We start from the raw sequence: 5,000 nt of genomic DNA, 5'->3' as shown, positions 1-5,000 counted from the left end.
TTTGTTCTCGTTAACTCAATCAGTCAGGTAAACGATTTCCGGCGAGTGCCCCTTTTTTTTCTATTTCATTCATTCATTCATTTATTCATTCATTCATTCATTCCTCTCTCTCTCTCTCTCTCTCTCTCTCTCTCTCTCTCTCTCTCTCTCTCTCTCTCTCTCTCTCTCTCTCTCTCTCTCTCTCTCTCTCTCTCTCTCTCACGTCAGATGCTGTCAGTGGTGCAGGATCGTTGAAGTCTTGTGGTCTTGGCGAAGGAAGTAATGGCGAAGGGAACAAGTGGTGAGCAGCTGAGGAAGAAGTGGCTGGCTGTGCGATGGCTACGTGAAGGCGATAACGGAAGGCGGCGATGAGGAGCGCAACATCTGTCAGTCTGTCAGCTTTTCTAAACACATCTCGTTAAGCTGAACGATAAAAAAAAAAAAAAAAGCTACTCCGTTTCCATTTTTTTCTTTTTTTCCTTTTTAGGTTGTTATTTTTTTTTTCCTTACCCCATTTGGTTTCAGTCTCTTCCGGTATCGTCGGCGTGTTGGGTAATAAGTAAGGAGTCAAACAGAGGAGACTCGTGATGCGTAAAATGGAATTCTCTTGGTAACAGTGACTCGAGTGCTTGTATGTGATTTTTCTTTTTTTCTCTTAGTCTTTTTTATCTGGTTTACAGTTTTTGTGTTGTTACTTTGTGCTTGTAGGAACATACCACGACATACTTATCTTCCTTCGTCTCCAAAAGTACTCGTAGATTCAGATAGACTGTAGAAGCTTCTCGACACACACACACACACACACACACACACACACACACACACACACACACACACACACACACACACACACACGTATGCCATATCTACAAATGTTCAAATACTCCCAAACAGCGGAGGAAGCTCTTCATGCCTGCCTGCCTGCCTCTCATCCTGCTCCACTGCTTCCCTTCCTGCTGCTCCCTCTCCCTCTCCCTTCCTTTCTTTCTCCCTTCTCTCTTTCTCTCGCCCTGCTTCTCTCCCTTCTCCCCCTCCCGCCCAACCAGTCGAGGCCCCAGCGAGCGCTATTACCGCCACCGCAGATCCAATTAAGGACAGGTTTTGCGTGCGAGGTGAAGTTCCGAACGTGATCGAGACGAGCTCTTCCGCCGGTCAGGTTTACGTTCGTTCGTGTCGCTGAGTCGTTGAGGGCTCGGTTAGCAGCTCCCTTCCTCCCTCCCGCGACGCTGCATGGAGGGAGGTAGGGAAGGAGGGAGGGCAGGGTAAGGAGGGAAGAAAGGCTGCTGGATATTAGGGGATGTGTTAATACAGAGCAAATTTATGTAAATTAAACCAAGATTCGTGTGTGTGTGTGTGTGTGTGTGTGTGTGTGTGTGTGTGTGTGTGTGTGTGTGTGTGTGTGTTTTAGAGGTGAGAGGGAGAAGACAGGTAATTAGCACAAGTCCTGTTCGTCCCGCGGTAATAGTCCATTTAACCTGCCTGATGAGGTTAATTAATGATACGCCACCAGGTAGCAGCGACCTTCCTTCCTCATCCTCCTTCCCTTCCACTACCACCCCTCCCTCCTCCTACCCTCCCTCTTCTTACCCTTCTCCTCCTCCTCCTCCTTCGTGCTCCATTCATCATGTATCACAAAATCAAGCGGCAGCAACTTCCCTTTCCCCACCACACCCTCCTCCCCAACACTTCCCTTCCTCCGCCCTCCTCCCCAACACCTCCCTTCTCCCTTCCCCATTTCCCTCCCAAACACTTCCTCGAGGTGCACAAGAGGGAAAAGGAAGCGTAAACAAGATGATGTGTAATGAAAATATGAACAAATAGGTCTTTTCCTCGCAGTGACCCCTTCCTTCCTGTCGCTACTTCCCGGAGACGAGTCAGGACGTGTTGGGTGACCTTATGCACCTCCCATCCCTGAGCTCTTCTTCCCCACGTCCTCTTCTGGTAGCTAGGAACGTATAGAGCTCCAGACAGCCATCCTTGCCTGTATTTTCCTTCACTCATTTCTCCCGGTTACCTTGAAAGTCTCCGTTCCCACGCTTCGCCCGTTGATTGGAATGCTTTGGTGTTTTGTACGAACCGTTTTCAAAGGCCACAAAGATCTTTAGTCGGGTTCTGACGGGTGTTTTGTCCTTTAGAGGTGAAAAATCTTTAACAAGCTATCACTACAGTCATTAAATCATCCGTGAAAGCTCTGATAACTTCCTCTACAGCCTGTTAATTGTAGTTGAGATAAGATGCTCAGTTGAGAATGCAATCATTAATCCTGCTATTGGAAGTTTGCTTATTTCAATTTAATTAACTCTTTTTCTTTTCGGGATTGGCACCTCGGTGTTTTTTTTTTTTTTATGTCCTTGGCTGGCATTCGTCTTACAGAAAAAGAAAAAAAGGCGATGTTACTAGAGGGGAAGAAGGGAATTACGTCCACTGAAGGGTGTGAACGGCACGATTTTATCAGCATTCGTATCTTTCGAAATTATATATACTCTACATGTTATTGATTTTGAGAAGCAACAGTAATATATAAAATGAATAAATGAAATAGAATGATAAAATAAATAAATAAAACAAATAGACAAAATAAATAAAAAGGAATCTCTCTCTCTCTCTCTCTCTCTCTCTCTCTCTCTCTCTCTCTCTCTCTCTCTCTCTCTCTCTCTCACACCAGCACGCAGTATAAACAACAATCACGCCAGGTTAGCAGGTTTCCCCTCACCCTCCAGTGTCGGGCAGCCGCAGGAACACTTGCACCAGTCTCGCCTGGGGGGACGCGCCGCATGAATTATCAAGAAGTGCCTCACATCCCTCAGGAAGGTTAAATGTAATGGTCTTAACAAGCACACACACACACACACACACACACACACACACACACACACACACACACACACACACACACACACACACACAGAGAGAGAGAGAGAGAGAGAGAGAGAGAGAGAGAGAGAGAGAGAGAGAGAAACATCGGTAGCGGCTGCAGACTGCATGAGCAATAGCCAACAGTCACGACTTTGGGCGGAAGACGAGTTAGAACTGTAGCCTTAACTTCCCATCCTCTCTCTCTCTCTCTCTCTCTCTCTCTCTCTCTCTCTCTCTCTCTCTCCCCCCGCCACAGACGCACAAACCGGTCCACCCAACGCCGGATCCAGCCTGTTTTCGCTCACATTTAAGATAATTTTCCGGTTATTATGCGTATTAACCGACGTTTTGCATTGGTGTAAATAATCGTACGCAGCAAAAAAGAGAAGACAGTAGAGAGAGAGAGAGAGAGAGAGAGAGAGAGAGAGAGAGAGAGAGAGAGAGAGAGAGAGAGAGAGAGAGAGAGAGAGAGAGAGAGAGAGAGAGCTAATAAGTATGATGTTGGCTTTTTTTTTTTATATATAATTTCCTGTGTGAGTGCTTGTTGTATTTCTCTGTTGGTACATCTGTTTCTACTTTCTCTCTCTCTCTCTCTCTCTCTCTCTCTCTCTCTCTCTCTCTCTCTCTCTCTCTCTCTCTCTCTCTCTCTCTCTCTCTCTCTCTCTCTCTCTCTCTCTCTCTCTCTCTCTCTCTCTCTCTCTCTCTCTCTCTCTCTCTCTCTCTCTCTCTCTCTCTCTCTCTCTCTCTCTCTCTCTCTCTCTGTGTGTGTGTGTGTGTGTGTGTGTGTGTGTGTGTGTCGAAAATTGATGAATAAATGGAGGTTGTATATTTTGAGTATGAACAAGATGCGAAGGAATACAAGAGAGAGAGAGAGAGAGAGAGAGAGAGAGAGAGAGAGAGAGAGAGAGAGAGAGAGAGAGAGAGAGAGAGAGAGAGAGTATGTGGTACTTAGTTTGGAATTATCATAATGTGATGCGCTTTCATCGTCCTGTAATTTCATGGTGTGAGTAAGAAGTTTTTTGCTGAACGTACACGTAAAAAGTTCTGCAGGAAAGGAGTTGCTTTTTCATTCCCATTGTAAGCAAGAACCGAGAGTCGCTGCCGCGAAGGTTGGCGCTGCTCACGGTGGCGCTGAGATTTTCAGGTGGCCGAGGCCGTGTAGTACTGTACCTACAGCCGATAAATCATGGCTACTGAGGCTGTAGCTCGTTAGCTTAATTGTTGACACTTGCGCTAACGGTTTGAAAATCAATGGATGGTGATTAGGCTGGGGAGGCAATTTCATGTAAGTACAGTAGTCGTGGGATATATATATATATATATATATATATATATATATATATATATATATATATATATATATATATATATATATATATATATATATATATATATATATATCTCGTATATATAATCAATCTGTCCAGCTGTATATCATCATCATATTCAGCTCATATGATTGTCTTGCAGGAGAAAATCTGGTCCCAATGGTGAGCGGTCCCATTGTATGCACGGCGTGGCAACTCCTTGGTTTACATTAAAGAACAGCGTGAAAGAAAGCTTGTCCAGGGAATCGGTCACGTGTGAAAGGTGCAAACTATCACACACACACACACACACACACACACACACACACACACACACACACACACACACACACACACACACACACACACACACACACCTTTACCTTCAACAAGGGTGTGTATAATTTTATCTGCTTCCCGGGAGCCACTCCTCCTTCCTTCCCGCGCATTGCCAGTACTGCCAGCTATACTCAGTCACCTGGCCGCGTCACGCCGCCACTCAGCTAACCACAGACATTCATCGGTGTGTGTGCGCTTTGAATAGCAGTGTCAGGTTTTGAGGGCGAGGCGCGGCCCCCTTGCACCACAATGGTTATGGTGAAGATTATGTTAGTGACAAGTTGTACCGGAACTCATGCTAAATAATAATGGCGTTCTTATTGTCTTTTTCCTTCCCTTTCATTCTTTCATCATTCTCTCTCTCTCTCTCTCTCTCTCTCTCTCTCTCTCTCTCTCTCTCTCTCTCTCTCTCTCTCTCTCTCTCTCTCTCTCTCTCTCTCTCTCCCCCACACGCCTGGACACGATTATGATGTGAAAGCTAATTTATCATGGCAATGACAAGAGGTCGTGAAATTAGTT

General features: G+C 45.5%; 1 protein-coding gene and 1 long non-coding RNA gene across 2 annotated transcripts in view; one reads left to right on the top strand and one right to left on the bottom strand.

Moving 5' to 3' along the window:
* Nucleotides 1-431, top strand: part of LOC135099864 (uncharacterized) — a 17,111-nt gene extending 16,680 nt beyond the window's left edge. The window contains exon 2 of the long non-coding RNA XR_010268406.1: nt 208-431. This is a non-coding gene — a long non-coding RNA (uncharacterized LOC135099864). The remainder of the gene's footprint in view (nt 1-207) is intronic.
* LOC135099863 (transcription factor Sp9-like) overlaps nt 1-5,000 on the bottom strand; it is a 136,803-nt gene that overhangs the window by 31,006 nt on the left and 100,797 nt on the right. The window lies entirely within an intron of this gene.

Source organism: Scylla paramamosain, chromosome 4 (assembly GCF_035594125.1).
Source record: "Scylla paramamosain isolate STU-SP2022 chromosome 4, ASM3559412v1, whole genome shotgun sequence".
Lineage (NCBI taxonomy): Eukaryota > Metazoa > Arthropoda > Malacostraca > Decapoda > Portunidae > Scylla > Scylla paramamosain.
The sequence above is the reverse complement of the archived record's forward strand: the minus strand, read 5'-3'. Positions and strand labels throughout refer to the sequence as shown.